This window comes from Phyllobates terribilis, unplaced genomic scaffold (assembly GCF_046119375.1).
Source record: "Phyllobates terribilis strain yellow unplaced genomic scaffold, ASM4611937v1 Scaffold_277__1_contigs__length_2500907, whole genome shotgun sequence".
In the NCBI taxonomy this organism is placed as follows: domain Eukaryota; kingdom Metazoa; phylum Chordata; class Amphibia; order Anura; family Dendrobatidae; genus Phyllobates; species Phyllobates terribilis.
Window position 1 is genome coordinate 807,933 of NW_027363037.1, and position 14,405 is coordinate 822,337.

The following is a 14,405-nucleotide window of genomic DNA, read 5'->3' on the forward strand; positions in this document are numbered from 1 at the left end:
TTAAGCGCAGCAGAGTAACCAGCGCACATACCTGTTAGCTCAGGTGAGTTTAAAAGGCTGCTGTTGATAACAAGGGCATTTGCTAAATAGATGGTGTGTGTGCAACAATATACTGAAAGGTCAATTATATTGTGCAGCTTATCTCACCACCTGTAGTTATTTAGGTGAAAGCTCCAAAATGCTTGCCTAATATGTCTGTTTATCCAAAAGGAAGTAAAAAGGGAGAGCTAGAAAGATAGCATTGCATCACATTACATGGCAATGCAATGCACAGTTGCTGAAGTTGAACCAAAATGAGCTTGTAATCTGGCTTCTGCAACTTTGAACATGAAAAATCCAATGAGGAGAAGAAAAGCAGAGCCAAAGAGTCCATCCCAAAATCCGACAAACAAGCAAAATGAACAAAAAACATTGAATTCAATTCTTTCTGATTTTAGAAACTGCATTAAAGAAGGGGTGCACCGGTCCTGGAGATACTGCAATACCAGGTCAATGCGTGGAGTGGACAGAGCAAGCTCTTTTTCCATCTCCCTGTTCTAAAAATCCATTTAATATATGGTCCCCAGATAGGGGACGTATCAGATATTAAACTGATAAGAACAGATACTACACTTGATCTTAGCCAAAAGGCCGAGAAGCGATAACCAGAATTGGTTTCAAACTACGGAGCCACCCAAGGATCCTAAAAAGTCCATTTGTGGAGATGAGCTCCTGGACTCCCGTTAAGAAGACATGTTGTCAACCTCTAGATCCCTTACATGCCTGCACTTTTCGGCTTGCTGCTGCTGCAATCCACGCGTTTTAGATCTGCATAACTCCACCTCTTTAAACACAGCACCTTCACCCCCTGCTGTTCCCACCCGCCTCAACACCGTTGGAAGGGAGGAGAACCAATTAAGGCGGGGGGTGGGGTGGAACGAGCAGCTGTCTACCCTTAGCAGGAGGGCTCCTGATTACATACCTCTCCTGCTGCTGCTGCTGCTGGCTGTCCAGCAGCAGACTGAAGGTGGCTGCTGCTGTGCACAGGTATATAAAGGCTCAGAGCCTATTATGACACGCGCAGCCAGCGTTCCATTGCCACATTCCATCTACTGCAGGCAGGATACCTGGCTGGCTGAATGTCACTGAGAAGCTCACAGAGACCGCCATAAGCAACAGTTTAACAGAATGCCACAGACTAATCAACCAAACTTTTTGGGTTGGGTTCTCTTTTATAGTCTGCAGGCATTAATTGAAAGAAGTCAGTGTTCCAGCAGAAGGAGACAACGTTTCAGAAAAGGCATTGTAGCAAACCAAAAAAGAAATTTTAAGCGCAGCAGAGTAACCAGCGCACATACCTGTTAGCTCAGGTGAGTTTAAAAGGCTGCTGTTGATAACAAGGGCATTTGCTAAATAGATGGTGTGTGTGCAACAATATACTGAAAGGTCAATTATATTGTGCAGCTTATCTCACCACCTGTAGTTATTTAGGTGAAAGCTCCAAAATGCTTGCCTAATATGTCTGTTTATCCAAAAGGAAGTAAAAAGGGAGAGCTAGAAAGATAGCATTGCATCACATTACATGGCAATGCAATGCACAGTTGCTGAAGTTGAACCAAAATGAGCTTGTAATCTGGCTTCTGCAACTTTGAACATGAAAAATCCAATGAGGAGAAGAAAAGCAGAGCCAAAGAGTCCATCCCAAAATCCGACAAACAAGCAAAATGAACAAAAAACATTGAATTCAATTCTTTCTGATTTTAGAAACTGCATTAAAGAAGGGGTGCACCGGTCCTGGAGATACTGCAATACCAGGTCAATGCGTGGAGTGGACAGAGCAAGCTCTTTTTCCATCTCCCTGTTCTAAAAATCCATTTAATATATGGTCCCCAGATAGGGGACGTATCAGATATTAAACTGATAAGAACAGATACTACACTTGATCTTAGCCAAAAGGTCGAGAAGCGATAACCAGAATTGGTTTCAAACTACGGAGCCACCCAAGGATCCTAAAAAGTCCATTTGTGGAGATGAGCTCCTGGACTCCCGTTAAGAAGACATGTTGTCAACCTCTAGATCCCTTACATGCCTGCACTTTTCGGCTTGCTGCTGCTGCAATCCACGCGTTTTAGATCTGCATAACTCCACCTCTTTAAACACAGCACCTTCACCCCCTGCTGTTCCCACCCGCCTCAACACCGTTGGAAGGGAGGAGAACCAATTAAGGCGGGGGGTGGGGTGGAACGAGCAGCTGTCTACCCTTAGCAGGAGGGCTCCTGATTACATACCTCTCCTGCTGCTGCTGCTGCTGGCTGTCCAGCAGCAGACTGAAGGTGGCTGCTGCTGTGCACAGGTATATAAAGGCTCAGAGCCTATTATGACACGCGCAGCCAGCGTTCCATTGCCACATTCCATCTACTGCAGGCAGGATACCTGGCTGGCTGAATGTCGCTGAGAAGCTCACAGAGACCGCCATAAGCAACAGTTTAACAGAATGCCACAGACTAATCAACCAAACTTTTTGGGTTGGGTTCTCTTTTATAGTCTGCAGGCATTAAATGAAAGAAGTCAGTGTTCCAGCAGAAGGAGACAACGTTTCAGAAAAGGCATTGTAGCAAACCAAAAAAGAAATTTTAAGCGCAGCAGAGTAACCAGCGCACATACCTGTTAGCTCAGGTGAGTTTAAAAGGCTGCTGTTGATAACAAGGGCATTTGCTAAATAGATGGTGTGTGTGCAACAATATACTGAAAGGTCAATTATATTGTGCAGCTTAACTCACCACCTGTAGTTATTTAGGTGAAAGCTCCAAAATGCTTGCCTAATATGTCTGTTTATCCAAAAGGAAGTAAAAAGGGAGAGCTAGAAAGATAGCATTGCATCACATTACATGGCAATGCAATGCACAGTTGCTGAAGTTGAACCAAAATGAGCTTGTAATCTGGCTTCTGCAACTTTGAACATGAAAAATCCAATGAGGAGAAGAAAAGCAGAGCCAAAGAGTCCATCCCAAAATCCGACAAACAAGCAAAATGAACAAAAAACATTGAATTCAATTCTTTCTGATTTTAGAAACTGCATTAAAGAAGGGGTGCACCGGTCCTGGAGATACTGCAATACCAGGTCAATGCGTGGAGTGGACAGAGCAAGCTCTTTTTCCATCTCCCTGTTCTAAAAATCCATTTAATATATGGTCCCCAGATAGGGGACGTATCAGATATTAAACTGATAAGAACAGATACTACACTTGATCTTAGCCAAAAGGCCGAGAAGCGATAACCAGAATTGGTTTCAAACTACGGAGCCACCCAAGGATCCTAAAAAGTCCATTTGTGGAGATGAGCTCCTGGACTCCCGTTAAGAAGACATGTTGTCAACCTCTAGATCCCTTACATGCCTGCACTTTTCGGCTTGCTGCTGCTGCAATCCACGCGTTTTAGGTCTGCATAACTCCACCTCTTTAAACACAGCACCTTCACCCCCTGCTGTTCCCACCCGCCTCAACACCGTTGGAAGGGAGGAGAACCAATTAAGGCGGGGGGTGGGGTGGAACGAGCAGCTGTCTACCCTTAGCAGGAGGGCTCCTGATTACATACCTCTCCTGCTGCTGCTGCTGCTGGCTGTCCAGCAGCAGACTGAAGGTGGCTGCTGCTGTGCACAGGTATATAAAGGCTCAGAGCCTATTATGACACGCGCAGCCAGCGTTCCATTGCCACATTCCATCTACTGCAGGCAGGATACCTGGCTGGCTGAATGTCGCTGAGAAGCTCACAGAGACCGCCATAAGCAACAGTTTAACAGAATGCCACAGACTAATCAACCAAACTTTTTGGGTTGGGTTCTCTTTTATAGTCTGCAGGCATTAAATGAAAGAAGTCAGTGTTCCAGCAGAAGGAGACAACGTTTCAGAAAAGGCATTGTAGCAAACCAAAAAAGAAATTTTAAGCGCAGCAGAGTAACCAGCGCACATACCTGTTAGCTCAGGTGAGTTTAAAAGGCTGCTGTTGATAACAAGGGCATTTGCTAAATAGATGGTGTGTGTGCAACAATATACTGAAAGGTCAATTATATTGTGCAGCTTATCTCACCACCTGTAGTTATTTAGGTGAAAGCTCCAAAATGCTTGCCTAATATGTCTGTTTATCCAAAAGGAAGTAAAAAGGGAGAGCTAGAAAGATAGCATTGCATCACATTACATGGCAATGCAATGCACAGTTGCTGAAGTTGAACCAAAATGAGCTTGTAATCTGGCTTCTGCAACTTTGAACATGAAAAATCCAATGAGGAGAAGAAAAGCAGAGCCAAAGAGTCCATCCCAAAATCCGACAAACAAGCAAAATGAACAAAAAACATTGAATTCAATTCTTTCTGATTTTAGAAACTGCATTAAAGAAGGGGTGCACCGGTCCTGGAGATACTGCAATACCAGGTCAATGCGTGGAGTGGACAGAGCAAGCTCTTTTTCCATCTCCCTGTTCTAAAAATCCATTTAATATATGGTCCCCAGATAGGGGACGTATCAGATATTAAACTGATAAGAACAGATACTACACTTGATCTTAGCCAAAAGGCCGAGAAGCGATAACCAGAATTGGTTTCAAACTACGGAGCCACCCAAGGATCCTAAAAAGTCCATTTGTGGAGATGAGCTCCTGGACTCCCGTTAAGAAGACATGTTGTCAACCTCTAGATCCCTTACATGCCTGCACTTTTCGGCTTGCTGCTGCTGCAATCCACGCGTTTTAGATCTGCATAACTCCACCTCTTTAAACACAGCACCTTCACCCCCTGCTGTTCCCACCCGCCTCAACACCGTTGGAAGGGAGGAGAACCAATTAAGGCGGGGGGTGGGGTGGAACGAGCAGCTGTCTACCCTTAGCAGGAGGGCTCCTGATTACATACCTCTCCTGCTGCTGCTGCTGCTGGCTGTCCAGCAGCAGACTGAAGGTGGCTGCTGCTGTGCACAGGTATATAAAGGCTCAGAGCCTATTATGACACGCGCAGCCAGCGTTCCATTGCCACATTCCATCTACTGCAGGCAGGATACCTGGCTGGCTGAATGTCGCTGAGAAGCTCACAGAGACCGCCATAAGCAACAGTTTAACAGAATGCCACAGACTAATCAACCAAACTTTTTGGGTTGGGTTCTCTTTTATAGTCTGCAGGCATTAAATGAAAGAAGTCAGTGTTCCAGCAGAAGGAGACAACGTTTCAGAAAAGGCATTGTAGCAAACCAAAAAAGAAATTTTAAGCGCAGCAGAGTAACCAGCGCACATACCTGTTAGCTCAGGTGAGTTTAAAAGGCTGCTGTTGATAACAAGGGCATTTGCTAAATAGATGGTGTGTGTGCAACAATATACTGAAAGGTCAATTATATTGTGCAGCTTATCTCACCACCTGTAGTTATTTAGGTGAAAGCTCCAAAATGCTTGCCTAATATGTCTGTTTATCCAAAAGGAAGTAAAAAGGGAGAGCTAGAAAGATAGCATTGCATCACATTACATGGCAATGCAATGCACAGTTGCTGAAGTTGAACCAAAATGAGCTTGTAATCTGGCTTCTGCAACTTTGAACATGAAAAATCCAATGAGGAGAAGAAAAGCAGAGCCAAAGAGTCCATCCCAAAATCCGACAAACAAGCAAAATGAACAAAAAACATTGAATTCAATTCTTTCTGATTTTAGAAACTGCATTAAAGAAGGGGTGCACCGGTCCTGGAGATACTGCAATACCAGGTCAATGCGTGGAGTGGACAGAGCAAGCTCTTTTTCCATCTCCCTGTTCTAAAAATCCATTTAATATATGGTCCCCAGATAGGGGACGTATCAGATATTAAACTGATAAGAACAGATTTTTTTTAATTGAATGCGTCAGAAGACGCGACATAAATTAAATTCCATATGCATGGACAACAAAAATGTCGCCTACGCCTTCATCATCCGAATTCAACTTTTTTTTTTTTTTTTATAACAAAATTTAATAATAATACTTAATAAATTTAACAAACATAAAACAATCTTACATCAGCAAAAAAACCTTCCTACAAGACATTAACAATTAACTCAAAGCTTTTTTCCTTCCACGTCTTTTCCTACTCCAAGACCTGTCCCACATATCCCAGTCACTATCCAAAAAACCTTCCAACAAAATCTTTTCACCTTCAGCACTATCACATGTTACTTTCTCTTCTTTCTTGTCCTCCGACTTACGTCTCTTTTCTTTATCATTTTCCTTTAGTTCTCTCCTTACAAATATCTGCTTTACTTGTATCTCCTCTTCTCCCACAGCACAATCTTCAATCTTTACTCCTTCTAACAATGAGTCTTTACTTCTCACCAAATCTTGCTTCTTTTTCACAATTTCTTCTTTCTCTTTAACTACTTGCAACTCTCTCTGCTCCTCTTTACATTCTTCAAAACTCTTCTTGTCTTTTTCCATATAACAGAAACCAGTCCTGCCATTTATCACAATTTTTCCCATAACCAACTCTTCTTCTCTCTTCATCCATACTACAAATCGTCTTTTTCCGTTCCATACTCCAACTTTGTTCAAATAGTCCTTCTGGAACTTTACCAACACACATTTCTTCTTTAAATACTCCAGCACTTCCTCCATTATCACAAAAGGATCGTCCATACTTACTACCACAGTTCTTGGTTTTCCCAAAAAAAGTGGCTTCACTCCAACCTTCCCTCCATTCCAACACTTCAAGAAATGAAGACATTTCTCCTCCAAGCGTAAAGTCACATCATACATCTTCTTGTACCTAAGCTCTTGCATGCACAAGATATCGTTCTTTTCTACTGCTCCATATTCCTCCAGCAAATCCAGAACTTCTTCTTCCTCCAACAAACAGTCCATCTTCGCAGAAAAGCGTAAGCAATTCCACTTCATTACGTCCTCCATCTTCAAGTCCTTCCACAATGTTGTCCCCACAGCTATGTGTGGGAACAGTTGCCCCCTACCGAAGTAGTGACAAGGGTGATCGCCTCTCGTTGCCTGGGGACTAATCCGACTTGCCAATAGCAGCAAGGGGGTGAAGCTCCCTCCGTTAAGAGAGAGCGATCCCCCAAGGCCAACAAGCCGGGTACCCCAGGCACCTCCTTGCCGAGACCAAGGCAACAACCGTTAGATCACTGCACTTGAACTTAGCCAAAAGGCCGAGAAGCGATAACCAGAATTGGTTTCAAACTACGGAGCCACCCAAGGATCCTAAAAAGTCCATTTGTGGAGATGAGCTCCTGGACTCCCGTTAAGAAGACATGTTGTCAACCTCTAGATCCCTTACATGCCTGCACTTTTCGGCTTGCTGCTGCTGCAATCCACGCGTTTTAGATCTGCATAACTCCACCTCTTTAAACACAGCACCTTCACCCCCTGCTGTTCCCACCCGCCTCAACACTGTTGGAAGGGAGGAGAACCAATTAAGGCGGGGGGTGGGGTGGAACGAGCAGCTGTCTACCCTTAGCAGGAGGGCTCCTGATTACATACCTCTCCTGCTGCTGCTGCTGCTGGCTGTCCAGCAGCAGACTGAAGGTGGCTGCTGCTGTGCACAGGTATATAAAGGCTCAGAGCCTATTATGACACGCGCAGCCAGCGTTCCATTGCCACATTCCATCTACTGCAGGCAGGATACCTGGCTGGCTGAATGTCGCTGAGAAGCTCACAGAGACCGCCATAAGCAACAGTTTAACAGAATGCCACAGACTAATCAACCAAACTTTTTGGGTTGGGTTCTCTTTTATAGTCTGCAGGCATTAAATGAAAGAAGTCAGTGTTCCAGCAGAAGGAGACAACGTTTCAGAAAAGGCATTGTAGCAAACCAAAAAAGAAATTTTAAGCGCAGCAGAGTAACCAGCGCACATACCTGTTAGCTCAGGTGAGTTTAAAAGGCTGCTGTTGATAACAAGGGCATTTGCTAAATAGATGGTGTGTGTGCAACAATATACTGAAAGGTCAATTATATTGTGCAGCTTATCTCACCACCTGTAGTTATTTAGGTGAAAGCTCCAAAATGCTTGCCTAATATGTCTGTTTATCCAAAAGGAAGTAAAAAGGGAGAGCTAGAAAGATAGCATTGCATCACATTACATGGCAATGCAATGCACAGTTGCTGAAGTTGAACCAAAATGAGCTTGTAATCTGGCTTCTGCAACTTTGAACATGAAAAATCCAATGAGGAGAAGAAAAGCAGAGCCAAAGTGTCCATTCCAAAATCCGACAAACAAGCAAAATGAACAAAAAACATTGAATTCAATTCTTTCTGATTTTAGAAACTGCATTAAAGAAGGGGTGCACCGGTCCTGGAGATACTGCAATACCAGGTCAATGCGTGGAGTGGACAGAGCAAGCTCTTTTTCCATCTCCCTGTTCTAAAAATCCATTTAATATATGGTCCCCAGATAGGGGACGTATCAGATATTAAACTGATAAGAACAGATACTACACTTGATCTTAGCCAAAAGGCCGAGAAGCGATAACCAGAATTGGTTTCAAACTACGGAGCCACCCAAGGATCCTAAAAAGTCCATTTGTGGAGATGAGCTCCTGGACTCCCGTTAAGAAGACATGTTGTCAACCTCTAGATCCCTTACATGCCTGCACTTTTCGGCTTGCTGCTGCTGCAATCCACGCGTTTTAGATCTGCATAACTCCACCTCTTTAAACACAGCACCTTCACCCCCTGCTGTTCCCACCCGCCTCAACACCGTTGGAAGGGAGGAGAACCAATTAAGGCGGGGGGTGGGGTGGAACGAGCAGCTGTCTACCCTTAGCAGGAGGGCTCCTGATTACATACCTCTCCTGCTGCTGCTGCTGCTGGCTGTCCAGCAGCAGACTGAAGGTGGCTGCTGCTGTGCACAGGTATATAAAGGCTCAGAGCCTATTATGACACGCGCAGCCAGCGTTCCATTGCCACATTCCATCTACTGCAGGCAGGATACCTGGCTGGCTGAATGTCGCTGAGAAGCTCACAGAGACCGCCATAAGCAACAGTTTAACAGAATGCCACAGACTAATCAACCAAACTTTTTGGGTTGGGTTCTCTTTTATAGTCTGCAGGCATTAAATGAAAGAAGTCAGTGTTCCAGCAGAAGGAGACAACGTTTCAGAAAAGGCATTGTAGCAAACCAAAAAAGAAATTTTAAGCGCAGCAGAGTAACCAGCGCACATACCTGTTAGCTCAGGTGAGTTTAAAAGGCTGCTGTTGATAACAAGGGCATTTGCTAAATAGATGGTGTGTGTGCAACAATATACTGAAAGGTCAATTATATTGTGCAGCTTATCTCACCACCTGTAGTTATTTAGGTGAAAGCTCCAAAATGCTTGCCTAATATGTCTGTTTATCCAAAAGGAAGTAAAAAGGGAGAGCTAGAAAGATAGCATTGCATCACATTACATGGCAATGCAATGCACAGTTGCTGAAGTTGAACCAAAATGAGCTTGTAATCTGGCTTCTGCAACTTTGAACATGAAAAATCCAATGAGGAGAAGAAAAGCAGAGCCAAAGAGTCCATCCCAAAATCCGACAAACAAGCAAAATGAACAAAAAACATTGAATTCAATTCTTTCTGATTTTAGAAACTGCATTAAAGAAGGGGTGCACCGGTCCTGGAGATACTGCAATACCAGGTCAATGCGTGGAGTGGACAGAGCAAGCTCTTTTTCCATCTCCCTGTTCTAAAAATCCATTTAATATATGGTCCCCAGATAGGGGACGTATCAGATATTAAACTGATAAGAACAGATTTTTTTTAATTGAATGCGTCAGAAGACGCGACATAAATTAAATTCCATATGCATGGACAACAAAAATGTCGCCTACGCCTTCATCATCCGAATTCAACTTTTTTTTTTTTTTTTATAACAAAATTTAATAATAATACTTAATAAATTTAACAAACATAAAACAATCTTACATCAGCAAAAAAACCTTCCTACAAGACATTAACAATTAACTCAAAGCTTTTTTCCTTCCACGTCTTTTCCTACTCCAAGACCTGTCCCACATATCCCAGTCACTATCCAAAAAACCTTCCAACAAAATCTTTTCACCTTCAGCACTATCACATGTTACTTTCTCTTCTTTCTTGTCCTCCGACTTACGTCTCTTTTCTTTATCATTTTCCTTTAGTTCTCTCCTTACAAATATCTGCTTTACTTGTATCTCCTCTTCTCCCACAGCACAATCTTCAATCTTTACTCCTTCTAACAATGAGTCTTTACTTCTCACCAAATCTTGCTTCTTTTTCACAATTTCTTCTTTCTCTTTAACTACTTGCAACTCTCTCTGCTCCTCTTTACATTCTTCAAAACTCTTCTTGTCTTTTTCCATATAACAGAAACCAGTCCTGCCATTTATCACAATTTTTCCCATAACCAACTCTTCTTCTCTCTTCATCCATACTACAAATCGTCTTTTTCCGTTCCATACTCCAACTTTGTTCAAATAGTCCTTCTGGAACTTTACCAACACACATTTCTTCTTTAAATACTCCAGCACTTCCTCCATTATCACAAAAGGATCGTCCATACTTACTACCACAGTTCTTGGTTTTCCCAAAAAAAGTGGCTTCACTCCAACCTTCCCTCCATTCCAACACTTCAAGAAATGAAGACATTTCTCCTCCAAGCGTAAAGTCACATCATACATCTTCTTGTACCTAAGCTCTTGCATGCACAAGATATCGTTCTTTTCTACTGCTCCATATTCCTCCAGCAAATCCAGAACTTCTTCTTCCTCCAACAAACAGTCCATCTTCGCAGAAAAGCGTAAGCAATTCCACTTCATTACGTCCTCCATCTTCAATTCCTTCCACAATGTTGTCCCCACAGCTATGTGTGGGAACAGTTGCCCCCTACCGAAGTAGTGACAAGGGTGATCGCCTCTCGTTGCCTGGGGACTAATCCGACTTGCCAATAGCAGCAAGGGGGTGAAGCTCCCTCCGTTAAGAGAGAGCGATCCCCCAAGGCCAACAAGCCGGGTACCCCAGGCACCTCCTTGCCGAGACCAAGGCAACAACCGTTAGATCACTGCACTTGAACTTAGCCAAAAGGCCGAGAAGCGATAACCAGAATTGGTTTCAAACTACGGAGCCACCCAAGGATCCTAAAAAGTCCATTTGTGGAGATGAGCTCCTGGACTCCTGTTAAGAAGACATGTTGTCAACCTCTAGATCCCTTACATGCCTGCACTTTTCGGCTTGCTGCTGCTGCAATCCACGCGTTTTAGATCTGCATAACTCCACCTCTTTAAACACAGCACCTTCACCCCCTGCTGTTCCCACCCGCCTCAACACCGTTGGAAGGGAGGAGAACCAATTAAGGCGGGGGGTGGGGTGGAACGAGCAGCTGTCTACCCTTAGCAGGAGGGCTCCTGATTACATACCTCTCCTGCTGCTGCTGCTGCTGGCTGTCCAGCAGCAGACTGAAGGTGGCTGCTGCTGTGCACAGGTATATAAAGGCTCAGAGCCTATTATGACACGCGCAGCCAGCGTTCCATTGCCACATTCCATCTACTGCAGGCAGGATACCTGGCTGGCTGAATGTCGCTGAGAAGCTCACAGAGACCGCCATAAGCAACAGTTTAACAGAATGCCACAGACTAATCAACCAAACTTTTTGGGTTGGGTTCTCTTTTATAGTCTGCAGGCATTAAATGAAAGAAGTCAGTGTTCCAGCAGAAGGAGACAACGTTTCAGAAAAGGCATTGTAGCAAACCAAAAAAGAAATTTTAAGCGCAGCAGAGTAACCAGCGCACATACCTGTTAGCTCAGGTGAGTTTAAAAGGCTGCTGTTGATAACAAGGGCATTTGCTAAATAGATGGTGTGTGTGCAACAATATACTGAAAGGTCAATTATATTGTGCAGCTTATCTCACCACCTGTAGTTATTTAGGTGAAAGCTCCAAAATGCTTGCCTAATATGTCTGTTTATCCAAAAGGAAGTAAAAAGGGAGAGCTAGAAAGATAGCATTGCATCACATTACATGGCAATGCAATGCACAGTTGCTGAAGTTGAACCAAAATGAGCTTGTAATCTGGCTTCTGCAACTTTGAACATGAAAAATCCAATGAGGAGAAGAAAAGCAGAGCCAAAGTGTCCATTCCAAAATCCGACAAACAAGCAAAATGAACAAAAAACATTGAATTCAATTCTTTCTGATTTTAGAAACTGCATTAAAGAAGGGGTGCACCGGTCCTGGAGATACTGCAATACCAGGTCAATGCGTGGAGTGGACAGAGCAAGCTCTTTTTCCATCTCCCTGTTCTAAAAATCCATTTAATATATGGTCCCCAGATAGGGGACGTATCAGATATTAAACTGATAAGAACAGATACTACACTTGATCTTAGCCAAAAGGCCGAGAAGCGATAACCAGAATTGGTTTCAAACTACGGAGCCACCCAAGGATCCTAAAAAGTCCATTTGTGGAGATGAGCTCCTGGACTCCCGTTAAGAAGACATGTTGTCAACCTCTAGATCCCTTACATGCCTGCACTTTTCGGCTTGCTGCTGCTGCAATCCACGCGTTTTAGATCTGCATAACTCCACCTCTTTAAACACAGCACCTTCACCCCCTGCTGTTCCCACCCGCCTCAACACCGTTGGAAGGGAGGAGAACCAATTAAGGCGGGGGGTGGGGTGGAACGAGCAGCTGTCTACCCTTAGCAGGAGGGCTCCTGATTACATACCTCTCCTGCTGCTGCTGCTGCTGGCTGTCCAGCAGCAGACTGAAGGTGGCTGCTGCTGTGCACAGGTATATAAAGGCTCAGAGCCTATTATGACACGCGCAGCCAGCGTTCCATTGCCACATTCCATCTACTGCAGGCAGGATACCTGGCTGGCTGAATGTCGCTGAGAAGCTCACAGAGACCGCCATAAGCAACAGTTTAACAGAATGCCACAGACTAATCAACCAAACTTTTTGGGTTGGGTTCTCTTTTATAGTCTGCAGGCATTAAATGAAAGAAGTCAGTGTTCCAGCAGAAGGAGACAACGTTTCAGAAAAGGCATTGTAGCAAACCAAAAAAGAAATTTTAAGCGCAGCAGAGTAACCAGCGCACATACCTGTTAGCTCAGGTGAGTTTAAAAGGCTGCTGTTGATAACAAGGGCATTTGCTAAATAGATGGTGTGTGTGCAACAATATACTGAAAGGTCAATTATATTGTGCAGCTTATCTCACCACCTGTAGTTATTTAGGTGAAAGCTCCAAAATGCTTGCCTAATATGTCTGTTTATCCAAAAGGAAGTAAAAAGGGAGAGCTAGAAAGATAGCATTGCATCACATTACATGGCAATGCAATGCACAGTTGCTGAAGTTGAACCAAAATGAGCTTGTAATCTGGCTTCTGCAACTTTGAACATGAAAAATCCAATGAGGAGAAGAAAAGCAGAGCCAAAGAGTCCATCCCAAAATCCGACAAACAAGCAAAATGAACAAAAAACATTGAATTCAATTCTTTCTGATTTTAGAAACTGCATTAAAGAAGGGGTGCACCGGTCCTGGAGATACTGCAATACCAGGTCAATGCGTGGAGTGGACAGAGCAAGCTATTTTTCCATCTCCCTGTTCTAAAAATCCATTTAATATATGGTCCCCAGATAGGGGACGTATCAGATATTAAACTGATAAGAACAGATTTTTTTTTTTTTTTTTTTTTTTTTTTTTTTCTCCTCAGACGAGGAAATTCCACAGTCTATGGAAACCAGACAAAGGAAAATTCCATCAAAACAGCTGCGTCAAATCCAATACGCAATTTGCTGTCCCCATCATCATCGGAAATATTTATTTCATATTTCAAAACAACAATAACAAAAATCAAGAGGTACTAACAATATATCTCCACTTTTTAACTTTCCATATTCCCTCCGCATCCACTTCCCCTCTCCTCTTTTTGTCCCATAGGAAACACACATACATCTTCCCCAAAATCACCTTCACACTATCCTTTACAGCAATTTCCTTCCTTTTAAACACATACACATTCCTCACATCCCATAACACTTCCTTTATACATGCAAGCATCAACCACAAGACTCTTTCCTTCGTCCCATCACATATTCCCAAACCAAACATAAACAACTCAAAAGACAACAAATTCACACCACACAATTCTTTACACAAAGGCCCCATTCTCCCAATCACATCTCTAGCATACTGGCAATTCCAAAAAACATGCAACACACTTTCCCTTCCACCACAGCCATTTCTTGGACACATTTCACTCCTCACCAAACCTCTATTCCTCTGAAACTCTCTCACAGGTAATACTCCATGTAAAGACTGCCACACAACTTCACTCTGTTTGTTGGTCATACCACTCATCCGCACTTTCTTCCAAACCTTCTGCACATCACCACCCCTAACCATATTTATTCCACATTCTACCTCTCTACATTCAATCATCCTATACACAGCCTTCTTAT

The 14,405-nt window shown here is 43.4% G+C and overlaps 8 non-coding genes and 1 pseudogene across 8 annotated transcripts; all 9 read right to left on the reverse strand.

Annotated features, from left to right (window-relative positions):
* Positions 1-451: 451 nt before the first annotated feature.
* Positions 452-642, reverse strand: LOC141219982 (U2 spliceosomal RNA). The gene has a single exon (XR_012288357.1). It is a non-coding gene; the product is annotated as a U2 spliceosomal RNA (small nuclear RNA).
* Positions 643-1,757: 1,115 nt separating this feature from the next.
* Positions 1,758-1,948, reverse strand: LOC141219577 (U2 spliceosomal RNA). The gene has a single exon (XR_012288036.1). It is a non-coding gene; the product is annotated as a U2 spliceosomal RNA (small nuclear RNA).
* A 1,115-nt stretch (positions 1,949-3,063) lies between these two features.
* LOC141219983 (U2 spliceosomal RNA) lies at positions 3,064-3,254 on the reverse strand. The gene has a single exon (XR_012288358.1). It is a non-coding gene; the product is annotated as a U2 spliceosomal RNA (small nuclear RNA).
* Positions 3,255-4,369: 1,115 nt separating this feature from the next.
* On the reverse strand, positions 4,370-4,560 carry LOC141219986 (U2 spliceosomal RNA). Its single transcript, XR_012288360.1, has one exon. It is a non-coding gene; the product is annotated as a U2 spliceosomal RNA (small nuclear RNA).
* Positions 4,561-5,675: 1,115 nt separating this feature from the next.
* Positions 5,676-5,863, reverse strand: LOC141219623 (U2 spliceosomal RNA). The gene has a single exon (XR_012288078.1). It is a non-coding gene; the product is annotated as a U2 spliceosomal RNA (small nuclear RNA).
* A 2,401-nt stretch (positions 5,864-8,264) lies between these two features.
* Positions 8,265-8,455, reverse strand: LOC141219987 (U2 spliceosomal RNA). Its single transcript, XR_012288361.1, has one exon. It is a non-coding gene; the product is annotated as a U2 spliceosomal RNA (small nuclear RNA).
* Positions 8,456-9,570: 1,115 nt separating this feature from the next.
* On the reverse strand, positions 9,571-9,758 carry LOC141219624 (U2 spliceosomal RNA). The gene has a single exon (XR_012288079.1). It is a non-coding gene; the product is annotated as a U2 spliceosomal RNA (small nuclear RNA).
* A 2,401-nt stretch (positions 9,759-12,159) lies between these two features.
* Positions 12,160-12,350, reverse strand: LOC141219988 (U2 spliceosomal RNA). The gene has a single exon (XR_012288362.1). It is a non-coding gene; the product is annotated as a U2 spliceosomal RNA (small nuclear RNA).
* Positions 12,351-13,465: 1,115 nt separating this feature from the next.
* Positions 13,466-13,667, reverse strand: LOC141219713 (U2 spliceosomal RNA; annotated as a pseudogene).
* Positions 13,668-14,405: the final 738 nt, after the last annotated feature.